The sequence below is a fragment of the Macrotis lagotis genome, chromosome 5 (assembly GCF_037893015.1).
Source record: "Macrotis lagotis isolate mMagLag1 chromosome 5, bilby.v1.9.chrom.fasta, whole genome shotgun sequence".
NCBI classification, from domain to species: Eukaryota; Metazoa; Chordata; class Mammalia; order Peramelemorphia; family Peramelidae; genus Macrotis; species Macrotis lagotis.
Genome location: NC_133662.1, coordinates 265,006,239 through 265,033,488, shown reverse-complemented (window position 1 = coordinate 265,033,488; position 27,250 = coordinate 265,006,239). Strand labels below are relative to the sequence as shown.

The window sequence follows — 27,250 nt, the reverse complement described above, 5'->3', positions numbered from 1 at the left end:
TGGGACACTTGGTGTGTGTGTTTACACCTGAGGTGTGAACACCTAGTGATGAAAGATTGTCGGGGAAAGGCGCAGAGAAAGGGGAGGGGAAAGGAGAGGGCGGGGACCAAACTACCAAGATTAAATAAGACTCGGGGTCTGCCAGGGAGGATTAGACTCTCTGGCAGCCACCGATTCTTGACCATATCTACCTAAGAGCTGCCTAACTCTGAGAGAAAGACTTCAAGAGTGGCACCGGTGGAGGCCTAGAGTGGCCCGTGGCCTTGCTATGCAGCCCTGTGTTACTTCTCAGCTCGAAGCCAGCGCGCCAATGTCAACTTCTCCTAGCCCAACGATGCGGGCTCACCCCCATGGAACGCCTGCCGCGGCTCCCAGAGACGCCGCTACCAATGCCATGTCTGGGTCCTGTACCCCTTGGCTGGACAAGGACCGGGTGCAACGCTGGAGCGAAAGATGCAAAGACTTTGATTTTGGAAAAGTCCTGGAGGAAGGAGCGTTCGGCAAGGTGGTCTTGGGCCGCGAGGTGGCCACGTCCACGGAGTACGCCATTAAAATCCTGAAGAAAAAGAAAATCGTTAAAATGAAGAAGGTACGCTATGTCACCACTGAACTGGACATCATGGCCCGCCTGGACCACCCCTTCTGTGTCCAGCTTCACTGCGCTTTTCAGGACCAGGAGAATCTGTATTTCGTCCTCAACTACGCCAGAAATGGAGATCTGCAAAGGTTTGTGGAGAAGGTGGGGCCCTTGGATGAGCCCTGCACCCGCTTCTATTCTGCAGAGATCGTGTTGGCTCTGGAATATCTACACGGCCTGGACATTATTCACAGGGACCTGAAACCCGAAAACATCCTTATAAATGGTGACCTGCACATTCAAATTACAGACTTTGGATTAGCCAAAATATTGCTCCCTGGTGATGAGCAAGCCAGGGCTAAATCTTTCGTGGGCACAACCAATTATATGTCCCCAGAAGTCCTCCTGAGGAGAGGAGCATGTAAGAGTTCGGACCTGTGGGCTCTGGGGGGTGTGATCTACCATCTGGTAACAGGGCTGCTCCCTTTCGAAGATGCAAGTGACTATCTCATACATCAGAAGATCCTGAGCCTACAATATGACATCCCAGAATTTTTCTTCCCAAGAGCAAAAGATCTCCTGAGAAAGCTTCTGGTTTTAGACTCCTCGAATCGATTAGGCTGTGAAGAAATGGGAGGCTATGGAGCCCTGAAGGATCACCCATTCTTTCAAAACATCGCCTGGGATGATCTACATCTTCAGACACCTCCAGCAGTCAACGCATCCCTACATTTTATATCCAAAGACAAAAATGAGGAGTTTGAAATTTTGGACTTTCTCCAGAGCCTGCCGCCTTCTTCTTCTGCCCATTGCGTGGCTGCAGCAGAGCCAAGCTCGCACCCACCGTCCACTGCTCTTGTGGAGGGCTACATTCAGCAGCTGGATGAAAATTCTTTAGAGCTGGACCTAAAGTTTTCCGAAGGAGAGAAAAGACTCTTACTGGAGAAGCAGGCTCATGGGAACCCGTGGCATGAGGTTGTAGACAACCATTTAATCCTGAAAATGGGCCCAGTGGACAGTAGGAAGGGCTTCTTCAACCACGAGGGTTTCTTTACCGGGAAGGGCCTGTTTCCCAAGAAGAGCAGGTTTGTCCGACGTTACCAGCTGATTCTCACGGAAGGACCTCATCTCTATTATGTGGACCCCAACAATAAAGACCGGAAAGGAGAATTCCCTTGGTCCGCACAACTTTGGCCAGAAGCCAAGAATTGTAGAATCTTTCTGATTCACACACTTAGCAGGACCTATCGCTTGATAGATCCAAACGGCAATGCTCACAACTGGTGCCAGAAGATCCAAGAACTTTCTCAAAGCCGTTTCCAATACCATCCCTGGGCTGCTGCTAACAAAGCTGATCCTGGGAGAACACAAGGCCCTGGAAGCTGCTCTCTGCTTCAGAGGATCTTGGACCCGGAAGAAGAAACTAGGTTCCCCAGATGCACTTAGAGCCACAAATAGCCAACCCAGGTGATGTGTGAGTGCCATCAGTGTAACAGGAGAAGTTTTTTTGCTCTCCTCCACATGCCGCTGTCTCCATGAACACTGAACACTGGAGACTCTTTACCGTTTCTGTAAAGCTTGATTATCGTTTTTATTTTATTCGCCTTCTGTCCATTGCCTATACACGCGTGTAATTAATAAAGTGTTTTGCCTTCTCTCCTGCTTCTTCCTATTTTGTGAGTCTGCAGGTCTCCTACTTGCTTCCCTTCCCTCTGCCTTCTGTAGGAGGATTCATGAATGTGTCTAGACCATAATAACTGCCGTATGTCACTCTCTAAAGTCGGCAAAGTGCTGTCCATTAAATTGCAAGTTACTGAAGAGTCGGTACAGATCCGGGCTTTCTCATATCCTCTGTGCTTATCACAGGCCTTTGAAAAAAAAAAATGTGAATGCCTTAAAGTCCTTCCTGATTTACTATTCATCCATGCTCATGGAAGTCACTTAAAACTGAGAGAGGGACCTCAAGGAAGTAAGCAGCCCATTGGGGCTTCCTAGATGCCAACCGTTCAGATGATCTCTGAGGTGCCAAGCACCCGTAGAAACCACAGAAAGAAACCCCACGGCCACTACCTTCCAAGACTTTATGCTCTAATGACAGTCAAAGCCTTTGCTGCCCTCAAGAGACTTACATTCTCTCGCAAAACTTACATTCCATCGATATTCGTTTGACCTGCTTATAGAGAATCTTATCTCCCCTTCTGCCCACCCTCGCTGGAAGTCCAGTGCTGAGGAGTCTGCATATTGAAGGGGGTGAGGGTGGCGTGGCAGCACAGGCAGGCATGGGGAAGCAAGGGGAGCAGAAAATTTAACTTGGAATTGCAAGTCAAGTAACGGGTGAAATGCCTGCTTTCCTATCTTGCCCGAAGTGGACTACTCCTTCTCAGATGCCACTTCGCTAAGGCTCTTCCTGGAGTCTTAGGAGTAAAAGAGACATGCCAGATAATCAGTTCTGCCCAGTGAAGAAAGGGAAGTCTAAGGAGGCACCCAAGGTCCCTGGGAATAAATGGAGGCAGGCTTTGAACCCAGGAGACCAAGCCTCCCACTTTTTACTTGACATCACCGAAGCTCCAGGGAAATCTTTCTTGCTTCTTGTACATTGGAGCTGTTAGGACTATGGCTCACCCAATGTTCAGACCTCACCCTGGGCTCTGGGGGATTTCCCCACGAGTTCTGAATTTGGTCGTCCACAAATGTGAGTTTTCCAAAGTTTTTGACCATATATTTGGCTCCCTTGTAGTCATCTCTGATTTATTTCAGGGTTTGTGGGTTCTGTCTCTCAAAAGTTTAGAGTCCGTAGCTGTTGAGTTTTATCAGAGAGCTCCTAAGGCTGGATCCCTTCTTGTCCCCATCTTGGCTCCACCCCCCCCCCCCCTGATCAGTCTTAATTGGATACCCTGAAACTTGTCTCCAGCATAGCAATATCATTTTGTTCTCCTTCCATGGAAGGACAACAGCGAACCAATTAGGTTCTGTTCCTAAAACCAATTAGATTTAACTGAGTAAAGACATCTTCAGGTCATTCAAAGATAAAAAACACAACAGAAGAGAGGCAGGGCATCGAATTCATAAAAGCAAAGAAAGAAGCGAATTTCTTATAACTTCATTAAAGAAATCTAAGGACTGGACAGCGGCTAAGGGAAGAGTCCCCTATGCCAACCAGAATGGTCAGACTCTCAGCCTGGAACCCATTTTGGGTTCAGGTAGGTTCCCGTCGGTTGGATGATGCCTGAGGAGCTCTGCAGATGGGTCCAATCCTCGATAGATGTTACAAATGCACAAGAAACCGAATCCAGAATATACCAGGAAGAAAAAAAGGTTGAATGGCCGTTGGGAGATGCCGAGCTCACTGAACTTCTAGTCCAGGCCAGTTGAAAATCAATAGACAAAGAACAGCAAACTGTCAATACTATCCTGCTGTTTTTCTGTTACTCAGCCATGGATACACATGTAAAAAGGGAGACAACATGAACTTCCCACTGAGGCTAGCGAGGAGAGTGTACATCATAGACCTTCAGGGCACTTTAACTGACCTTTCCTTTTCTAGAGAAAGAAACTGAAGCTCACTTTGGGAGACAGAGACAGAGAGACAGACACAGAGACACAGAGATGGAGAGATAGAGTCACATTCAGATAGAGATAGAGATGGAGATATACACACAGACAGACAGCTAGCTAGCTAGATAAACAATGACAGAGACATAGAAATATAGAGACAGAGACAGAAAAAGAAAGTCAGAGAAACACACAAACAAATACAGACAGAGATAGAGCTAGAGAGAGAGACATGGAGAAAGAAACAGAGAGACATGCAGACAGAGAGACAGAGAGAGAAATAGACACTGAAGGGCTTCTCTCCCACCATTGGGGATTCACATGGTCAATCGAGCTAATAGTCAACACAATATATAACCTACGTGTTCAACTCTGCTGTAGATGCTGAGGAGAGGGAGTAAAGAGTCTCAAGGGTCAGTAAAATGGTGTTGCAACTGAGACCCAGAGCTTGGAAGTCAGTTCTATTGACTTTTGGCCCATTTCTCCATTTTTGTCTCACCTCTCTTCCCAGTCTTTCTCCTCTCATTTTTTTTCTCTGTTTGTCGTTCCTTTCCTCTCTTCCTTTCTTTTCCCTTTCTCTCTTCCTCATTGCCTGTCATGTTACTGGTAGAGGAACAGACATTGTAATTACCATGACAAAAAGTCAAAGCAATCCTTGCCCTCCAGGCCCTTTCAATCTACTGACTCCTTTTGTTGAGTGAAAGTTTTCTTGACTTTCTTCAACTCCCCCTCTCCTCAGGACTCTCTGCAGTAGCTCCTCCTTTTATTAATCCATATTCCAAGACTTCAACAGAGTTGTGATCTCTTTGGCTCATGCATCTTTCCACTGGGGTTCTGGAGGCAGTTAACTTGGAAAATGTAGGTTCAAGTCACATCTCTGATATGGAATAGATTTGTGACCCTGGGCAATTCCCTTGTCTCTGAATTCTAGATAATCTATTCCAAATGGGTTTGGAATCTGAAGGCTTTGGAGAATATTCTCATACTTGAATACATCTCACCTTGGAGAAGCTAGATGATTATTGTGGTTGCTCCATCATCAATGCCCAGTTGCTTAGATAGCAAGACTCCCTTCTAAACTATTTCACTCATTTTGCATATGTTTTGCATATCTTTCATGTTACACATGTTTCTCCCATTTGCCTGTGAGTCTCTGAGTAGCTGGGTTATTTTCATTTCTGGTTTTGCATCCTAAAGGTTGGTAGAGTTCTTGGTTCATAGTAATGACTTAATAAATGATTGTTGATTGATATTGCTAGTATATACTGTGTGATGCAGTGGAGTTTGGAGTCAGAGGATCTGAGTTCAAATCCTGCCTCTCCTACTTGTAACCTCAGTCAAGTCACTTTCCTTCTCTGGGTCGTTTCTTCATCTTCAACAAGAGGGAGTTGAAATAGATGTCTGGTCTAAGGGAATTCTTGAGTGGTTATTCGGGCTTCTCAGAAAACTTTTTAATAAAAATTCATCACAGAATGAGGTAGATTGCTCTCAGGATGTGTTGATTTCCCTGAATCTCTTGGCAAACCAAGCTTCCAGTACTCAGGCTTATTTCTTATGCTGTTGAGGACTTTGGACTCTGCCTTTGCGATGCTGGGTTCTGATTTGCCTTCTCTTGCCCACAAAACAGGCTCCATGTGTCTTCCCTGAGACCCCCCCCCAACTTGCAGCTTCTCTTTAGAGCTTGCTTTTCCCCGATAGACTATAAATTTCTTTGAAGGGAGGGACTGTTTGTTTATATTTGTATACCCTGGGACTTAGCACAGGATTTGTCACTCTAGTAAGAACTTAGTAAATCTTTAACTCCAACAGAAGGGAGATTTAAAAACTTTTCTTTCAAAAACCAGGAATGGAGGCTGGACCCTCCCCTAATGTTTATTGTCTTAACAAGTAGAATGTATAATCAGTTGAAGATTTTCTCTGATGGTTTCTCCGAAGCACCGAGCACTTGTCGGCTTAATTTATTTTGCTAATTTATCAATTCATATTTGCTTCATTTATTAAGTAGCTGTCCAATGCTTTACAATTACTTTGCAATATGTCCCTCACCGCCTCTGGGAGGCAAAGTGTTACTATCCCCATTTACAGATGAAAAAAACTGAAACAGACACTAAAGTACCTTGGTGAGGTCCCTATCAGAGTGCAAGTCATTCTCAGGCCCACAAGGCTGAATTTGCATTCAGGTCTTCCTCAGGACTCTTATCAAGCAGGAGCACTTACCCAGGCTTGTGTCTTGGATTCCAGTCCCTTGACAGAATTGTATTTTAAACAATTAAAATAAATTAGAGACAATACCGGGGAAACAAAATATATAATCAAAATGTTTATAAAATCCAAGTACGTGGACCCCCCCCCCCCATTCAGAATTTATGGGAAAGTCACCCTGAGCCCAGGGTGAGCTCTGGCCATGTTGCTAACAGCTACAGTGTACACAGCCACGAAGTAAGAAATGTTTTCCGGTAGTTTGGGTGATATAATGGAAAGAGTAGGAGACTCAGTCTCTCTTGGGTTCAAATCCTGCCTCCCAGAGCCTGCAATTTGAATGTGAATATCACCATTCAAAAGAATGTTTTCGTTTTTTGCAGGCCCCTACGAATAACATCCTGGCCATGCAGATATTTCTCAGCTGACACTATCTCTGCAGAATAAAAGCTGGCCCAGGGCTCATCCAAGGGCCCCAACTTCGGACATATTTTTGCAGATATCCATTTTTGACGTAGTTGAGGACAAAATACATTTTCTTCTTGTTCTGAAAAGTGCAGTGAAGCTTGAAGGGGGTAGTCCAAGTGGACCATTATAGCCAGTTCACTGACTCCTTCTCTTCAATGATTTGTTTTTCTGCAGGATTTTAATGGCATATTTCCTGGACATGGCCACCTCCTGACCCAAGACCACAGTGCTAAAAGCAAAGTCTTGGGGCTTCTTGCTCCAATGTAGCTCCAGATGCATGTCCTGCCAAGGGTCGCTGAATGGAGCCTTGGGCGTCAGTGGGAACTATAGTAGGTTTTCAGTGAGGATAATCCTGCTTTGCTGGGCTAGGAGAAGTGGAGATTAGCATGCCAGCTTCAGAGCTGAGCACCAGGACGGAGTTGCCTTGAGTTGCTGCTGGCCTCCACATGCCTCCAAGTGTGCCACTTTCTAAGATTTTCCCCTTTCATAGTTGGGCAGCTCCAAGTAGGAGATGGTCAAGCCACTGAGGCTGTCAGAACTCCAGTCCCTGAGATAGGAGTCTTATTTAACTATAGTCACTTGGTCTCACCCTCTCCTTTCCCCATCCCTTTCTTTCTTTCCCTCCCTTTATGCTATCCCTAATTGCTAGGTATTCATACCTCAGGTGTTAATGTGGACCATGTGTGGGACTTATTAGAACCCCCAAAGCTCGCATTAAGCCTCTTCCAGAACCAAGGACAGCAGCCAAACAACTCAATCTATGTTTGTTGAGTGAATGATTCGAGAAATGATTGATCTCCCCTATCCCTAACCAGCTTCATTCCTCTAACCGGAGTTTGATTTTGTGCCCCAAGATCTGATTCTAATGGTGATGGTAACTGCCCCCCCCCCAAAGGTGCCTCCAATAAGGCAAAGAAGTGCCTCCCCTAGCTCCCTAGCTTTATGGCAAGTCTTGGGAGGTAGGAAGTGAAGGGCGGGTCATTCTGCGGGTTCTCTCAAATGACTCCCACCAGCAGGCACAGCTACAGAACACCTACTTAACAAATATTTGTTGATTGACTAATAGATACATTTTCTTAAGCAATAGAAAGTTAGTACCATTGGAAGGGACAATGACTGGGAATGGGGGTAGACACCTTACCCAATATTATTTGACATAACATATCAAATGTAAGCTTCTTAGAATCACCCCAAGATTCTGAATATTTTCACTTATCCTTTCTCCTGTAAGCACCTATTGCAGTGCTAGCAGTACTGGCTTAATTTAATTTATCAATTTATTTTTTAATATTTGCTTAATGAAGTAAGCACCTGTTAAGTGCAATACAATTGTTATCGAATTGGTTCCTCACCAAAACTCTTGGAGGCAAGATATTACTATTATGCCTTTTTAATAGATGAGGAAGCTGAAGCAGGTTGCTGAAGTGACCTGCTTCGATTGAGTCTGTCCTTTGTCATTTTCTGCTTCACAAGACTGGATCTGAACCCAGGTCTTCCTGCCTCTAGTCCCGGCTCTCTCATCTGCTAGGAACTCTCACCCATGTTTGCATCGTGGACCCTAGTCCCTTTGACTGTCTGGGCAAGTCCCTTCTCAGAATTGTATTTTGAAATCCTTAAAATAAAACTGAGGCCCTTTTCCGCCGGTCCAGTCATCGTGGTGGAAGCTCGGCTGTCATCTCCTCATCATGTCCTCGCATAAAACATTCAGAATCAAGAGGTTCTTGGCCAAGAAACAGAAGCAGAATCGTCCCATTCCCCAGTGGATTTGGATGAAAACTGATAATAAGATCAGGTACAAGTCAAAGAGGAGACACTGGAGAAGGACCAAGCTCGGGTTATAAAGAATGACCAGTGAAATGAAAGACATTCTACACCAAGACCACCTCCCCCTCCCTACCATTGCATCCATCCATCCATCCATCCATCCATCCCATCCATCCATCCATCCATCCATTAATCCATTCATCCATTCATCCATCCATCCATCCATCCATCCATCCATCCATCCATCCATCCATCCATCCATCCATCCATCCATTCATCCATCCATCCATCCATCCATCCATCCATCCATCCATCCATCCCTTTATCACTTAAATCGCTTCATTGCCCCCAATAAGAAATAACTACTACTGCTGCGCCTCCCCTTTTGGAAACCTGTCTGCCAAAGTACAGACGTCAAAGAAAACCCCAGCAAAGTATTCGAGTTGTCTTGCCCTTGAATGTCTTCATCTCTTGCCTCCATTCGTTCGGTAAAATGTGTATTGTGGTATAGTTTAAATTACGGTTCTCTCCATCTCTGTGTGGCATTCGTCTGTTTGAGGTTATGCTTAAAAGGCAGAGATCAAAGCGCAACAAGTTATTCCTGTCATGAAGAACCAAACTCAAGCCCTGCCTCAAACAAACCTTCACAATAACCTCTCTGTGTTTTGTTTTGTGTTCTAAGGAGTTAGAAGAGAGCACCTACCTCACACGGTTGTTGTGGGGATGCAAGATTTGCAAGCCTTTAGCGGAAGCCTCCAATGCTGCTAATCCGGAGCTGTCTCAGCCAGATGACGCGCAGGTGACTGTGTTCATTTCTCTAACTCACAGTCGGGGAAGTAGCCTGTTTGACCCGCTGCTTATTCTACACAATGAACCGTCTTCCTTCCTCGTTGGGGGCGGGGGGTGGTAAAGTAAGTGTTGGCATCTTTCTTAAAAGTTGTCGGTTATTTGTGCCCAACCTTTTTTTTTTAGGAACTAGACCTGGTCCAGGCGAATGGCTTCATAATTTTCTGAAGATGCAATTCTGCTAATAAAGGGCTTCTATAAAAAAATAAAATTGAGAAGATTAAAGGGAATCCAATATATGACCAAAATATTTTTAAAACCAAAGTTGCCAGACACCAGATTCAGAAACCATGGGAAAGTCACCCAGTGAGCCACCGTAGTAATGGGACAAGGTTTAGTCTTCTTTTTTTTGGAAGACCAGGACCTCGGACAAGTGATGCATGAGATGCAGGTGAATTGGATATGAATGAGGGGGGTGCTGTGTTAAGTCACCAGTCTCACTTTCACCTCTGGAGCCATCAGGGTCCAGTGACTAGATATGAATCAGAAGGACCAGAGAGAGAGCCAGGGATTCCAGGCAATCAGGGTGAAGTTTAGATTCCCAAGGTCACAGAGCTAGTAAGTGTCTGAGGCTGGATTTGAACTCAGATCCTCCTGACTTCAGGGTTGGAACTCTACCCATTGTGTCACCTAGCTATCACACTAGTAACAGCTTCAGTGAACATAGCCAAGAAGAAATGGGGTGATGTAGTGGAAAGAATGGGAGGCTAGGTCTATTGAGATCAAATCCTGCCTGTGACTTTGGCTGCCTCTTTGTGTTCTCCATTCTTTCCTGAACAGACTGGATTATCCCTCGTGTTCCTTTCAGCCTTAAGGTTCCAGAAAGAACTTCGTCAAAGTGGCATCTATGATGGAGACAGTCAACCTTGGGCAAGATGGGGAAGGAGACCTTCCACCCATCGCCTTGTCTTCTGCTCAGAAAGCCAAGTTCCTCTCTCCACCTTGCTTCCACACCACCCTGACCCCCACTCCCTCAATCTACCTGGAGACTCTTCTGCACTTGACTTTCATTGAGACTGGGTACAAGTGGAGGGGAGTTAATGGGCTGGTGTATTATAGGCCCTCCTAGAGATGCTTTAAAACCAGTTAAAATAGATAATGACTGAATGTAAGAACAGTGACAGACAGACTGCCTTTGGAGGGCAGCGAGGTCTTTGTCTCTCGTTAGATCAGAGACTCTTGTAAAACAGGAGTTGTGGTGTTTCTTTGGGTTTTTTATAGCATGTGTCTGGCACATTGGAGCTGATCAGTAAGACCAGCATCTAGGGAACCCCTAATGGGTTCCTCACTTCCTGCATGTCCCTGCTGAAGATTTAAGAGACTTTAAGGAAAATGTGTGCAAGTAAATCAGGAAAAATTTTAAAGCATTTATTTTGTTCAAGGGGCTTTGGTAAGTGCTGAGGAGATGAGAAAGGTAAAACCTGCACAGACTTTTCAGGGCTAGCAATCTAATGGAGAACACTTTTCCAAATTCAGAGAGATATATATACTCATTATTACTATATAAATGTATTCAATAAATCTCATAGAGAAAGATGAGGGGAGATAACATAGCAGGACCACCTGAGACTCATTAAATAGCAAGAAGCAAGGTAGAAGGAGGCAAAAGCATTTAATTTATTTCTGATATATACAAAGCAAAGAAAGGTGAAACAGGACAAAAATAATAAAATATAACCAAACTTTCCATAGGCAGTAAAGAACATCAGGCTTCAATGATTATTGAGACAGAGGGAGGTGGAGAGTGATGCAGGAGGGACAAAAGCATCTCCTCCTGTTACAAAGAGCAAGACATGACCCTGGAGTCTATTTCTGATTCTAAGCAGACCTGGCAATCTAAGTTTCTTCTTTTGGGTTAAAGAGCCCATGAGGAAGTGAGCAGCTGCCAGGGCTCAGGGTCCTCCTGGGATGAGAGTGCATAGACAACATCTCAGGGATAATATTGGCTTCTGCCTCTAGAAACTTCTTGGATCTTCTCACACCACTTAAGGGCATTTCCGTTTGGGTCTTTCATGTGATAGGTCTTTTTAGGTGTGTGAATAAGAAAGGTCCTAAAATTCTTGGCTTCTAGCCACAGTTTTGGGGACAAAGGGATTTCTCTTTTCTGGACTTTTTTTTTTTGATGGGATCTACATAATAGAGGTGAGGTCCTTCGGTGAGAAGTAATTGGTGATAGTGGGCAAACCTGTCCTTCCTGGGAAACAAGGTCTTCAAGTCAAAGAAACCCTTTTGATAATCCACTGGGCCCATTTTCAAGATGACATGATTGTCTAGAAAGGGATGCCAAGGATTCCCACTAGCCTGCTTCTCTAGTAAGAGCCTTTTCTCTTTTTTTCAGAAAAGCCTAGGTCCAGTTCCAAACAACTTTCACCTAGTAGATGGATATAGCCCTCTACAAGAGTAGTGAATGGCTGGCATGAGCTTGGCTTTCATGCAGCCAAACCATGAGACGATGGTGAATGTGGAAGTGGTCTCTGGGGAATGTTGACATTTTCCAACCTCTTTTTATCTTCAGATGGAAAGCCTAGGGACGCAGCCACCCGAGGAGGGGTCGGAAGATGCAGCTTGTCCCAGGTGATGTTTTGAAAGAATGGGTGTATCTTCAAGGCTTCATAGCCCCCCATTTCTTCACAGCTTAATCGACTTGTGGAATCTAAAACCAGAAATTTTCTGACCAGGTCTCTTGCCTTTGGGAAGAAATATTCTGTGAAGTCATATTCAAGCTTGGTGATCTTATCAAATGTAAGACACTCATTTGAAGCATGGAAAGGGTTTCACCCTGTTAACAGTTTGTAGATCATGCACCCCAGAGCCCACAAATCTGAACTCTTACATGCTCCTCTCCCTAGGAGGAGTTCTGGGGACGCATAATTGGTTGAGCCCACAAAAGGAATTCGTCCTGGCTTCACAGGGGGGCAATATTTTGGCTAATCCAAGGCCTGCAATTTGAATGTGCATGTCACCTTTTAAAAGGATGTTTTTGAGTTTCAGGTCCCTGTGAGTAATATCCCTGCTGTGCAAATATTCCAGAGCAGACACTATTTCTGCAGAATAAAAGCTGGTGCAGGCCTCATCCAAACGACCCACCTTCTAGACAAATCTTTGCAGATCTCCATTTTTGGTATAGTTGAGGACCAAATACAGTTTCTCCTCGTCCTGAAAAGCACAGTGAAGTTTGACACAGAAGGGGTGGTCCAGGCAGCCCAGGATGTCCAGTTCTCTGGTGACATAGCTTACCTCCTTCTCTTCAGTAATTTTCTTTTTCTCCAGGATTTTAATGGCGCACTCCCTGGATGTGGCCACCTCCTGGCCCAAGACCACTCTGCCGTATGCTCCCTTCCCCAGGAGTTTGCTAAAAGTGAAGTCTTGGCACGTCTTGTTCCAGCCTTTCTCCACATACACGTCCTGCCAAGGGGTGCTGGGCCCAGCTATGGTAGCTGGAGTGGGCTCCTTGGGAGCCAGAGCAGGTGTGGTATGACCATCCAGCTACATGCTTGGGATAGGAGAAGTGGAGTATAACTCCTTAGCTTTGAACTTAGCACAAGGACAGGACTGACTGGTGGAGCTGCTGGTCACTAGGACACTTGCAGTTCCAGAGCTCCAAGGGATGAAGGAGAGTCTACTGAACTCTGTCAGTCAGACTGATTGATTTAATTAGTATAGCTTGGTGCCACCTTACCCTTTCCCCGTTCCTTTCCTTTTTTATTCCCTTTTCCCTTTTCTACTTTCTCTATCTTCATTAGGTGTTAACACTAAACTCATAGACAATCTTGATCTTAGGGTGGTCTGGTCAGTCTCAGATGGACACATTGTAATGTCTCTATTAAAAGGATGTTATATTAGTCTCCTTCCATAGATTGACAACAATCAACCAATTAGACTCTCTCCCTAAAGTCAATCAGATCCAACTGAGCAAAGGCATCTTCAGGTTGTTTAAAGGTTAAAAGCAAAAGAGAAGAGAGGCAAGGGATCCAGTAGAATAAATGTAAAGAAAGAAGTAGATTTCTTATAACGTTTAAAAAAAAGACTGAGGGTAGGAGAACCTATGGAAGGGAGCCACCTGTCCCAACCAGAGTCCTCTGACTTTCAGTCTGAAGCCCATTTTCCCTAACAATTGGGGTTCAGGTGGGGTCCTATTGGTTGGCAGTGTTGCACATGGACAAGAAGCTGAGTCCAGAATTAAACAGGAGGAAGAAAAAGGCTGAAAGAATGGCCTTTGGGAAATGACCAGTTCACGGAATGAATTGAAAATCAAACAAAGAACAACAAAGTGCCAGGATTCTTCTGCAGTCTTTTCCTTAATGGATATATCTGGGAAAAGAAAAAAAAATGAACTTTCCAATGAGGTCAGCTGGGATGGTGTTGATCAGAGGGCACAGTAGCCGACCCTACCTGTTCTGGTGAAAGAAAGTGATACTCAGATTGGGAAAGAGTGTTAATCCTTTCAACAAAATCAATCTCATTAATATAAAGCTAATCTAGCTCTTGAGGTTTGAACAGGTCTTTCCTCCCATGACTTTTGCCTCTAAAATAGAAGGGAGTTTCATGCTGCACCCCCTCGAAGAGAGCTTCAATTTGGAGCAGATAGGAAAACAATCCCATCCTATCAGGTGCTCAAAGGTCATCCCCCTACATCACCTCCTTTCCTAGCACACAAAGGAACTTCAAGGACCATCTATAACCTCCAAGAGAACATCCAACAGCTTTTCCTCACCTTTTAACACCCTTTCAAATAAAATCCTGTCTTATATTTCCAGATTTTTATGCTAAATGCCCACCCCCTCATCCCTCAAATTTACAGGAATATTGACCACCTTGTTCCCTACATAGAACACAGTTTCTCCTTGAGATGCCTTTTCACAACTGACTGGAGTTGCTTCCCCTCCCCCACTCTCTCCCATTCCCACTTCCCCCCTCCCCCCTCAGTCCTCTGTATTTCCCCAAGATTTAGGTCCAATGCCACCTTCTATAGGAAGCCTTTCCTGCTCAGCCTTCCTGCTGTGGCCTGGCATCTGAAATTAGGTACCATTGGGCAGCTGGATGGCATAGGAGAAATCAGGAGAACTTCAATTCAAATCCAAACTCAGGCAGTTCCTAGCTATGTGACCTTGGCCAAGTCACTTAACCCTGATTACCTCATGTCAAGGGCCATCCCAATTGTCCTTATTCATTTCTAGTCCCTGAAGACAGACAATTCTGTGGGAGAAAAGGAGGCTGGTGCTCAGCACTCTAGCTCTTCAGTTCGTGGATCTAGGGCTGGAAGGGACATTAGATCGCCTCTAAATCAATCTCTACTTCAGAGATGAAAAACTAAGGCCAAGGACATCAATGCCAAGGTTACATGAATGAATAAGGTCACTTATTCATTATCAGTGCCTCAGTTTACTCATCTGTCAAATAAGGGAATTGGACGAGATAGCCTTCTAAGACCTACTCCAATGTCTTTGATATGTTGAATGAAACTACTCAGAGCCTTTTCAGGCTCTCCCTTACAGTATATTTGTTCTTGTTTTAATGAGCAATTAAGGACCTAGATTGAAAAATCTGTTCAAACTAAGCACTGGATCACAAGGTTTTTAGCCCCTTGCCTAGGGGACTATGGAGGAATCTGAATTAATGGATTTTTTCTGAAGAAGGTAAGAAACAGTGAGTTGGAAGCACTGACAGTTTGAAGGGTCTTTTGGTGATTTGACATCATGAGGTTGTCCTTGGCCTTATCTATGTAACCAGCCTAATGCCAGGATGTATCCTTGGAGACCAAATAAAAAGAGGCTAAAAAAAGGAGTAGAGATTCATGTGTCTGTTTTTGGTGATATCCATTTTTCTATCTATTACTTTTTCTTATCTGAGTATGATGAGTCAAGTTTTCTGTTAAAGGTCTCATTTCTTAAGGAACTGATTCAAACTTTCAAAAATGAGACCCATTCCCCCAGTCATTTACTGTCCAAAGATTATGATCAAGGTATTCTCAGGGGGGAAATATAGGTCATATGAAGTCATATGAAAACCTTTAGAATGAGAGAAAAGCCAATGAAAGCCACTCTAAGGGAGTTCGCCACCCTGCTGCACCACCTCCAAGAACACTTCACCCTGGAACAGGTAGGGAAAAATCACATTCTATCACATCAGCTCAGGGCTGATGACATCATTCTCCTACATCCTCCCCCTCCCCACTCCTAGCACACCAAGGAACTTCAAGGAACATCTATTTCCTTCAGGAAAAAAATCCAAGAGTCTTTCTTCATTTTTTAACATCTTTCAAGAACTTTTTCTTATATTTCCAGATTTTTATGCTCCCTGCCCACCCACCCCCATCCTTCAAAGTTACAGGGGTGTTGACCACTTGTTCCCCACCCAGATTATTATTTCTCCTTTGAGATTCCTTTTCTCTACTGGTTATGGAATTTGGAATTCTTCTCCTTACCTACTCTTTCCCATTCCTATTTACCCCCTCCCCTCTCCCTCCTTCAAAATTTAGTTGAGATATCACCTTCTACATGAATCCATTCCTGGTTACCCTCCATGCTGATGCCTGGCATCTGAGATCAGGTATCATTGGGCAGCCAGATGCCAAAGTGGGTAGGGGCCCAGCCCCGAATTTAGGAGAACCTCAATTCAAATCTGAGCTCAGTAACTTCCTAGCTATGTGACCTGGGCCATTATACTTCACCCTGATTGCCTGGTGCCCAGGGTCATCTCCAGGCATCATAGCTCTTATCTGGTCTCTGGACCCAGATGATTTTGGTGGAGAAAAGGAAGCTGGTGACTTAGCACAGCACTCCACCTCCTCTCTCACATCCAATTTATGTTCTTTTCAGGGCATCAATTCCCTAACATCATGGTCTTCTATGGGAATGAAGGACAAACATCATCCTCACTGTAGACTTATCATCTCCAAATGAAATATGCTTATTCAAGAGAATTAAAGACTGGAAGCCAAAATGAATTACAAAAGAATTAATGCCCAGAGATTAGAGCACTTCTCTGAGTGAGAACAGTTTGCTGTTACCTTGGAATTAAAATAGAGCCAATATACTGTTGTCAGCAGTGACAGAGTAAAGGATAGAGAACTATTCAGAAGTTTGGAGTTGTGCTCTGAATTTACCTCTTTGGATTAGAACACTCACAGATACCAAGACTGGTTTGATGAAAGAGATAGAGAAGTAAGCTATTAAATGAAAAAAAGAGAACTCCAGAGGGTTTATCAGTAGGGTAGTCAATCCATGTCTATCAAGGCAGAATTTAATGCTATCAAAAGTAAAGTCTTAGTGAAGCTCAGCAAGATGCAGCATTCTTGTCTCTGTAAGGAGGCCGATGAAATTCCATTTTATGTTGATAGTAGCAATCCAAGGGGCTTTTATGATGCTGTGAAGGCTAGTTATGGATCAATGGCCTATGGTGCATCTCCACTACTTAGTGATGATAGAGTAATTGGAGTTTGATCTTAGAAAGATGGGTTGGATACTTTAGGTTATTCACCATTTACCTTGGGTTGAAATCAATCTCTCTCTAACTGATGTTCAAACGGAAGGAAAGGCTTTGAATGCCACTAGGCTACTTCCATGTGGTATATTACTTGGTGCTGACTCTATTCCATCTGAGATTTACATGGCGGTGGGGTCCATTGGTCATACAAAAGTTTACTTAAAGGTTTTAGCTTATAAGGCATGAGGAAGTTATCCTTTAGGAGTTCAAGGACATCTTTATTGCCCATTTCTTTGTACTTAAAGGGAATGGATTATTCTGTGACAATCACAGCAGGGTTCTCTCTTAGTCTTTGATAGCAAAATTCTTGCCAGGATACTCAAAAGCCTGATCTTTTATTTTGAAGATTGTAAACTACCTGAGACTGTGAGATTTCTGAAAGGCCTACCCATAGTCCATATGATGCTTGCAGCCCAAAAATTCCAGGAGAAACAGTAGGGCAGAATTCATATGTGGAACCACCAGCAAATGGGGAAGTTTTAAATACTGGTAAAGTTTAGTTACTTTGACAATTGACTTTCCAGGGAGATATCCATAGATATTGCTAAAGCTAGCTCTGTATTTAGGAGTCCTACCCCTCATCCCTTTGCAGATCCCCCTTAGAATATACAGCTCCTTGAAGGGAGGGATCCTTTTGTTTATATTTGTATTTCCTGGGAGTTAGCACAGGGACTTTCCTAAATTTCAGCAGGAAGTTTTAAAAGCCTTTTTCTTTTAAAAGTCTGGAGGCTGAGACCCCATTCTCTATATATGTTGTCTAACTAAATAGAATATATACTTCTTATAACCAACTGAAGCTTTTCTCGTATGGTTTCTCTGAAGCACCTAGCAGTCTACTGCTTAGTACCATTGGCTTAATTTATTTTAATCAATGAATTGATTGATATTTACTTAATTTATTAAGTGTTTGTTTAATGCTTTCCACGTTTTTGCCATTTGATCTTTATCACAAATCTGAGAGGTAAGGCGCTATTATTATTCCCATTTGCAGAGGAGAAAACTGAAGCAGGCAGTGAAGTAACTTCAGGTTTCTCTTTGAATCCTAGTCATTTTCAGAGTCACAAGGCTGGCTTTGCCTTCTGGTCTTCCTGTTTCCTTCTTAGTACTCTAATCTAGCAGGAGCTCTTATCTGCGTTTGTGTCCTGGCCTCCTGCCCCTTTGACAGAATTGTATCTTTAAAAACTTAAAATAAATTAGAGATCATTACAAGGGAACCAAATATGTGGTAAAATTTTTGTAAGACCCAAATTCCTGAACCACCCCAATTTATAATACATGATAAACTCAGGCAGAGCCCAGGGAGAGCTCTGGTCCCATTTGTAACAGTTCCTGTGTACACAGTCAAGAAGCAAGTAATGTTTCCCAATGGAAAGAGGGGAAAACTCTTGCCTCCATTTATTTCCAGTGACTTGGGTGCATCTTGGATTTTCTATCATCACTTGATTATCACTCCTATCCCTTTCAACCCTAAAGATACAGTAAGAGCCTTACTTAAGTGGTATCTGTGATGGAGTAGTCAACTTTGGGCAAGTTGGGAAAGGAGGCTTATCATCCTTTGTTTGACTTCTATTGTTCAAGCTAAATTCTGCTCTCTCCATTGTATGCCCATCCCTGCCTGTGTTGCCATGCCACCCTCACCCCCTTCAATTGACATTCAGACTTCACTTCATGTGCCTTCCAGTGAGGGTGGGTGAAAGTGAAAAGGTGTTAGTAAGGTAGATAGCATGCTTTATAACCATTTAAAACAGATATGGATTGAATATGAGTTCTATGAGAGAATGTAAGCCTCTGGAGGGCAAAAAATTGTCTGACTCTCTTTAGAACATCAAGTCTTGGAAGTCAGTGGCAGTAGTGTTTCTTTGATGTTTGGCACCTGAGAGGTTATCTGAAAGGTTGGCAACTAGGAAGCCATTAATGGGCTCCTGCCTTCCTCGAAGTCTCTTTGTTTTAAGTGACTTCAATGAGAATGGATGAACAATAAATCAGGAAGCATTTTAAAGCATTAACGTTTTTTTCAAAGGACTGTGATGAGCACAGAGGATATGAAAATTCTGTACTGACTCTTCAGGAGCTAGCAATCTAATGGAAAGCATTTTGCCAATTTTTGAGAGTTATATAGGGCAGTAATTATTTTATAGACACATTCATGAAATCTCATAAAGGAGGAGGAGGAGGGAAGATAATTTAGCAGGGCAACCTCAAATTCATAAAATAGGACAAAGCAAGGTAGAGAGCAAAAGCAGTGTATTAAAAAGTTTATTAATTAATTTTACATATATATGAAAAAGGGCAGAACAGGTATAAAATACCCAAATAAAACTCAAGCTTTACAGAGACAGTAAAGTCAGTCTTTAACGATCATTGAGACCGAGGCAGGTGGAGGTTGATTCAGGAGGGACAAATCTCCTCTTGTTACATAGGTGGCACTCTCAGATGACATCATCTGAGATGAGTATTTATGATTCCAAGCAGAATTGGGAATCCAAGCTTCTTCTTGTGGGTTAAAGGGTCTATGAGGCAGAGAGCAGTGGCCCGAACCCTGTGTCCCACCTCAAATAAGCATGTCAGGGATGGTATTGGCATCTGCCTGGAGAAACTTCTTGGATCTTCCTGCACCACTGATGAGCATTCCCATTTGGGTCTATGAGGTAATAGATCTTTTTCGGTGTGTGAATGAGAAAGGTCCTAAAATTCTTGGTTTCTGGCCACAGTTGTGGGGACCAAGGGATTTCTCCTTTCCAGGCTTTGTTGACGGGATCCACATAAAAGAGGTGAGGTCCTTCGGTGAGGAGCAGTTGGTACCGGTGGGCAAAGATGCCCTTCCTGGGAAACAGGCCCTTCCTGGCAAACAAGACCTTTCGATCCAAGAAACCCTTCTGATGGTCCACCGGGCCCATTTTTAGAATTAAGTGATTATTTACAAACTGATGCCAGGGGTTCCCACGAGCCTGCTTCTCCAGTAACAGTCTTTTCTCTTCCTCAGAAAAACCTAGGTCCAGCTCCAAAGAATTTCTGTCCAGTTGATGGATGTAGCCCTCTACACGAGCAATGGCTGGTTGGAACGAGCTTGGCTTTGCTGCAGCTAAACTTTGATGGGAAGATGAAGGAGGAAGTGGGCTCCGGAGAAAGTCAAAATTTCCAAAATCATTTTCTTCTTTAGATGTAAAGTCCAAGGATCTAGGGACCCTTGGAGGGGCCTGAAGATGCAGATTGTCCCAGGTGATGTTTTGAAAGAATGGGTGGATCTTCAAGGCTTCATAGCCCCCCATTTCTTCACAGCCTAATCGACTTGTGGAATCTAAAACCAGAAATTTTCTCACCAGGTCTCTTGCCTTTGGGAAGAAATATTCTGGGAAGTCATATTCTAGCTTGCCGATCTTACAGAATGTTAAATACCAACTTGGAGCGTGGAAAGGGGGCAGCCCTGTTATCAGTTTGTAGATCACGCAGCCCAGGGCCCACAGGTCCGAGCTCTTACATGCTTCCCTCCCCAGGAGGACTTCTGGAGACAAATAATTGGCTGTGCCCACGAAGGAGTTCGCCCTGCTTTGATCATCACAGGGGCTCACTTGTTTGGCTAATCCAAAGTCTGTAATTTGAATGTGCATGTCGCCATTTAAAAGGATGTTTTGGGGTTTCAGGTCCCTGTGAATAATGTCCAGGCCGTGCAGATATTCCAGAGCCGACACGATCTCTGCAGAATAGAAGCTGGCGCAGGCCTCATCTAAGCGACCCACCTTCGCCACAAACCTTTGCAGATCTCCATTTCTGGCGTAGTTGAGGCCGAAATACAGATTCTCCTGGTCCTGAAAAGTGCAGTGAAGCTGGACACAGAAGGGGTGGTCCAGGCGGGCCAGGATGTCCAGTTCGCGGGCGATGTAGCGTTCCTTCTTTTCTTCAGCGATTTTCTTTTTCTGCAAGATTTTAATGGCGTACTCCGTGGACGTGGCCACCTCCCGGCCCAAGACCACAATGCTATACGCTCCTTTCCCCAAGACTTTGCCAAAAACAAAGTCTTGGCGCCCCTTGCTCCAGGGTAACCCCGCATCCATGTCCTGCCCAGAGGTACTGAGCCTAGTATTAGCAGCCGTAACTGGATCCGTGGGAGCCATGGCAGGCCTGTGAGGGTGAGCCTGCATCTCTAACCTAGGTGCAGTATAGATTGGTGTGCTACCTTCGAGGCGAGTACCAGAACAGTACAGGTTCACGGAGATTCGGCCCACGCTATTCCTCCACTGGTACCACTGTGTAAGTCTTTCCCCCCTCAAAAAGTGGGCAGCTCCAAGTCAGAGATGCTCAACCCTCCGAGGCTGCCAGAGAATCACTTCTAGTTCCTCAGGCCCATGGCTTTTTAAAGTAGGGTAGCTTGATCCCGCCCTGTCCTTTCCCCTCCCCTTTCTTCCTTTGGCTGCCTTTGAGCTGCCCCACCCCTCAATTCCAAGTGTTCACACCTCAGGTGTTAACGCAGATTCTGTGGTACAGCCTTCCGAGTTTGTCTTGGTCAGATCGACAACAATGGGACACACTTCCTCTGGACTAGTGCTGTGGGTTTGGTCCTCTTCCGGAACCAAGGACAGCAACCAACCAATTAACCACAATGGAAGAATCAGTTCGCTCTATGGTTTTTGATCGGATAGATGACTGACTTCCCCTATCTCTAACCAAGCTTACTTGGGTAACCAGAGTTTTATTTTCTCTAAGGCCTTATTCTGATAGCGAAAGTAATTTCCCAAAGTCCCTTTGCTAAGGTAGAGAAGGTCCTCCACCAAAACCCTAGCTTTGTGGCAAGAAGTGGGGTGTGCGGGTTTGTGAAGGAAGGGATCTTTTCTCTTTGGCTTTCAATTGACTACCGAAGCCTTGGGACAGGTACACAGGCACTTTTTTTGACCCAAAGTTTGTAGTTTATTGATCCCACACACTGGTTTTTTAAAAATTTGTTTATTTTCATCCATATGCACATGTATATTTTTAAGTTACAAAATTTCCTTCCCCCCTTAGCCCTCAGTCAGGTTAGCATTGTACATACATATTTTGATAACATATTTACAGATTAGTATTTTTCGTATGAGGAATTAGCCTGAAAGGAAAGATACACGAGAGATAATTTTTATAAAGTTTTCAACAGATTCTGGAGGGTTGTTTTTTGCCTGTGTTTTGTTTGTTTTTGGTTTTGTTTTTTTTTTCTCCCTCTGGATAGAGATAATATAGTCCATAGCCAGGCTAATACAGCTGTCCTAGCTGCTTAGAGGAGCTGCTTCCAACAAGATTTCGTCTCACAATATTGTACTGATGCATACATATACACCAAACTTGGTTCTACACCCTTTATTCATCATCAGATCCCATAAGTCAATCCATGCTTCTCTAGAGTCTGACCATTTTTGGTTTCTCATTCCATAGTATTCATGTACCATAACTTGTTTATCCATTCCCCAGTTGATGGGCATCCCCTAAATTTCCAATTCTTTGCCATGACAAAAAAGATCTCCTATGAATATTTTGAAACATGTAGGACTTTCCCCCTTTCCTATAATTTCGTTGGGATATAAACCTAGAATTGGAATTGCTGGGTCAAAGGGTATGAACAGTTTCATTACTCTTTCGGCATAGTTTCATATTGTTATCCAGACAGGTTGGATTTGTTCACAACTCCACCAGCAATGCATCAATGTCCCAATCCTCCCATAACTGTTTTTTAGATTTTTTGCAAGGCAAACGGGTTTAAGTGGCTTTCCCAAGGCCACCCAGATATGTAATTATTAAATATCTGAGGCCGGATTTCAACCCACCTACTCCTGACTCCAGGGCCGGTGCTTTATCCACTACGCCACATAGCCGCCCCTACCACAATATTTTTAACATTGATAATTTCCCCTTTTTCTCATCTAGTCCAATCTGATAGGTGTGAGGTGATAACCTCATGGTTGTTTTAATTTGCATTTCTCCTATCAGTAATGATTTGGAGCGTTTTTTCATAAGACTTTATATCTCTAATTTCTTCATTTGAAAACTGCTTGTATCCTTTGACCATTTAACAACTAGGGAATGACTTGTGACCTTATAAATTTGATGTGATTCTCTATATATTTTGGAAAGGGGACCTTAATCAGAACTCCTCGTGGGGAAGATTGTTTCCTAGCTTTCTGCCTTCCTTTTAATTTTGGCAGCATTGATTTAATTACTGCAAAAACTTTTCACAGACATTTTCTTCATAAATATTTTGGATGATTGAGGAATATATTTTCTTTCCAGATAGTCCCCTTTCTCGATAGTCACTGAAAAGGAATTTTTATCTTTTATATTTATTTAATTTTTTATCTTCATCCTCCCTCCCCCCCCAGATGCTCTAAAAAACATTTCAACATTTACTTCCAAAATGTTGAGTTCCAAATTCTCTTCCTTCCTTCTACCCCACTCCTCCTAATTGAGGTATCAAGTTACTCGGTAGACTTTAAAAATGTATTATCATGAAAAAATTACAACCTATTTTCATGTTGTAAAAGTAAAATACACCTGCATACAAAAACAATAGCAAGAAAAATAAAATGAAAGCAAAAGGTACTGTCAGTGTTTATTCAGACAGCATTAGCTCTGTCTGTTGGATGTATAGCATTCTTTACCATAAGTCCTTCATAGTTCTTTTAGTGCACAGCATTATTGAGTCATGTGCAGCTGATCATGCTGCAATAGTGCTGTTACTGTGTATAAGGCACATTTCATTTTGCTTCTGCTCTGTCACCTAAAGATCAATGTTAATACCTGAGGTGCTAACAAAGGTGTTAACACCGAATGAGAAGGGGGAAGAGAGGGATACGAAAGGGGCGGGGCAAGTGAGAGGGAGGGACCAACGACCCCATTTAAATAAGACACAGACCTGGGAGGCTAAAGCAGACTCCCCAAGCTTCCGAGGCTTCAGGAGCTCCAACTTGCAGCTGTCCGACTGCGAGAAGGGAAAAGACTTGGAGAGTGGCACCAGCGGAGGTGAATCGTGGCCAGCAGATCCGCCAGCCAGTCCTGTCCTCGGGCTCAGCTCCGAACTCTCTCGCCATTCTCCACTTCTAGTGCAGGGATGCAGACTCACCTTCATCCAGCGCCTGCTGTGGCTCCCACGGACCCCTCTCCCGCCCCCATGGAGGGGCCCAACACCCCTTGGCAGGACCTGCATCTGGAGCAACGCTGGAGCAAGAGGCGTCAAGACTTCACTTTGGGCAAAGTCCTGGGGGAAGGAGCGTTCGGGAAGGTGGTCCTGGCCCGCGAGGTGGCCACGTCCACGGAGTACGCCATTAAAATCCTGCAGAAAAAGGAAATTCGTCAAACGAAGGAACGCTACGTCGCCAGCGAACTGGACATCCTGGCCCGCCTGGACCACCCCTTCTGTGTCAAGCTTCACTGCGCTTTTCAGGACCAGGACAATCTGTATTTCGTCCTCAACTACGCCAGAAATGGAGATCTGCAAAGGTTTGTGGAGAAGGTGGGGCCCTTGGATGAGCCCTGCGCCAGCTTCTATTCTGCAGAGATCGTGTCGGCTCTGGAGTATCTGCACGGCCTGGATATTGTTCACAGGGACCTGAAACCCCAAAACATCCTTCTGAATGGCGACATGCACGTTCAACTTGCAGACTTTGGATTAGCCAAAGCAGTGCCCCGCTGTGATAAGCAAGCCAGGGCGAATTCCTTCGTGGGTACCCGGACGTATGTGTCCCCAGAAGTCCTCCTGAAGCAAGGGGCCTGTAAGAGTTCGGACCTGTGGGCCCTGGGGTGTGTGATCTTCAAGCTGCTAACAGGGCGCAGCCCTTTCCAAGCTTCAAAAGCCTATCTTACATTCTATAAGATCGTCAAGCTAGAATATCACTTCCCAGAATATGTCCTCCCCAAAGCAAGAGACCTGGTGGGAAAGCTTCTGGTTTTACAGTCCACCCATCGATTGGGCTGTGAAGAAATGGGGGGCTATGGAGCCTTGAAGACCCACCCATTCTTTCGAAACATCACCTGGCACAATCTGCATCTTCAGACCCCTCCCCGACTTGCTCAATCCTTTGGCTTTCCATCTGAAGAGAAACAGGGGTTGGGCAATGTTGACATTCCTCAGAGACCACTTCCACCTTCAACCCCTTCCCGTCCTTCGGCTGCAGGAAAGTCAGGCTCATGCCAGCCAGCCACTGCGCCACTGAAGGCCTGCATCCATCAACTGGAGGAATGCTCTCTGGAGCTGGACCTAAGCTTTTCTGAAGAAGAGAAAAGACTCCTACTGCAGAAGCAGGCTCGCAGAAACCCCTGGCATCGGTTTGTAGGTAATCGTTTAATCCTCAAAATGGGCCCAGTGGTCTATCAAAAGGATTTCTTTGAATTGAAGAACTTGATTGCCAGGAAGGGCCAGTTCCCCAGGAAGGACAGCCCTGCCCACTGGCACCAGTTGCTTCTCACAGAAGGACCTCACCTCTATTTTCTGGATCCCCTCAACATCCAGAAAAGAGAAATCCCTTGTTCCCCTTTTCTGTGGCTAGAAACCAAGACTTTTTGGGCCTTTCTTATTCACACGCCTAAAAAGACCTATCACCTCATGGACCCACGTGGGAATGCTCATAAGTGGTGCCAGAAGATCCAAGAGGTTTCTGGAGGCAAATGCAGATACTGTCCCTGAGCAATAAAGGTGCACTCATCCCAAGAGGACCCAAGGCCCTGCCAGCTGTCCCTGCTTCATGGACTCTTTGACCCAAAAGAGGAAGTTTGCTGGGCTGGGAAGCACCCTGAGTCACGTCTCAGTGTCATCCAGGTAACAGGAGCACATACTATTGTCCCTCCTGCCTCATTCTCCACCTCCCTCTGTCTCAAGGATCATGGACGCCTGGGGCTTCTTTAATGTCGCTGTAAACTTTGGTGATTATGTGGTTATTTTCTTCCCATTTTCCCTTTTTTGATACAGATAGCAGAAATAAACTGCTTTTGCCTTCTACCTTGCTTCTTGCTATTTTTATGAGTTTGAGATCGTCTTGCTAAGTAATTTTCCCTCATCCTTCCCTGTGAGATTTCAGGAAGGCAGCATATATAGTTCTCTGAAGTTCATGAAGTGTTCCCCATTAGATTGCTTGCCCCTTAAAAGCCTGTGGAAGTTTGGCCTTTCTTGTCCTCAGCACTCCCCACATTACCTTGAACTGTGTAAATTTCCGTTCCAATGTTCCCTAATGTCCTATGTAAACATTCTGATTAAACTCTCTCAAGCCTCAGTGTTTGCTTGTGGAGTTTTTTTGCAAGGCAGTGGAGTTAAGTGGCTTGCCCAGGGCCACACAGCTAAGTAAATACTAAACTTCTGAGTCTGGATTTGAACCCAGGTACTCCTGACTCCAGGGCCACTCTGCCACCTAGCCACCCGACCTCAGTGTTTTCTGAGCAACGATTTTGTTTAGGGTTCCCCAGGTGTCACCCTTCCTGATAAGCTCAGATGCTAAAGTTGGACATTGTTCTTCATTATACAAGCCCGAAATGAATATCTTTGAGACAAATGACAGTGTTTCAGACTCTGACTCATCAGACCGGTAGGATTTTGGAATTCTCTGCAAAAGGTTGGGCACAAATAGTCCATGTGAACACCTGGGCTGTGTACTATAAACTTAAGGATGTCAGCTTTCCTTTGAGCTGCTTCAAATCTTCCTTCCTCATACAGTGCAGCAACCTCCCTGATGAGGGCAGGCCATGCTGGATGGCCTTGTGCCAGGGTCTCCAGTTCTGCACAGCCAACACTAGGCTTCTCCCCAGTCAGCCCGAGTCCTATCTGGTTACTATACCCAGATGGCTCTGGAGGAGAAACTGAGGCCGGTCAAGTAGCACAGGACTCCCCTCACTCCTGTCCACTCTGCCTGCACCTCGTGCGTCACCTGCCTCACGTCATGGTCTTCTACCTACGAAAAGGATAAACGTTGCCGCATTACTACTGTGGCTCACTGGGTGACTTTCCCCATGGGTTTAGGATCCGGTGTCCATCGACCTGAGTGTGGAAAATATTTTGGTCATATATGGGTTGCCGTTTATTCATCTCTCTTTTAATTGTTTCAAAATACAATTCTGAGAAGAGGCTTGTCAAGGCTGGCAAAAGGACTGGGGTCCATGAACCGAACCTGGGTGAGGGCTCCGACCAGTTAAGAGTGCTGGAAATTGGAGGCACAAATCCCTGAGTTCAAATCCCATCTTTTCACTGAACATGAGGAATAATTGACTCAGGCTAGGCAAGTCACTTCATTTGCCTGCTTCAGTTTCCTCTGTTAAATGGGTAAAACTATAGTGCCTCACCTCCCAGAATTTTACTGAGAAACAAATGGGATAATCAGCATAAAACACTTAACAGATACTTAAATGATTGAGCTA

At 44.5% G+C, this 27,250-nt stretch overlaps 4 pseudogenes; 2 read left to right on the top strand and 2 right to left on the bottom strand.

Moving 5' to 3' along the window:
• The first annotated feature begins 334 nt into the window (after nucleotides 1-334).
• LOC141489557 (3-phosphoinositide-dependent protein kinase 1 pseudogene) lies at nucleotides 335-2,023 on the top strand (annotated as a pseudogene).
• A 9,313-nt stretch (nucleotides 2,024-11,336) lies between these two features.
• Nucleotides 11,337-15,930, bottom strand: LOC141489556 (3-phosphoinositide-dependent protein kinase 1 pseudogene; annotated as a pseudogene).
• A 3,340-nt stretch (nucleotides 15,931-19,270) lies between these two features.
• Nucleotides 19,271-23,978, bottom strand: LOC141489555 (3-phosphoinositide-dependent protein kinase 1 pseudogene; annotated as a pseudogene).
• A 42-nt stretch (nucleotides 23,979-24,020) lies between these two features.
• Nucleotides 24,021-25,532, top strand: LOC141489554 (3-phosphoinositide-dependent protein kinase 1 pseudogene; annotated as a pseudogene).
• Nucleotides 25,533-27,250: the final 1,718 nt, after the last annotated feature.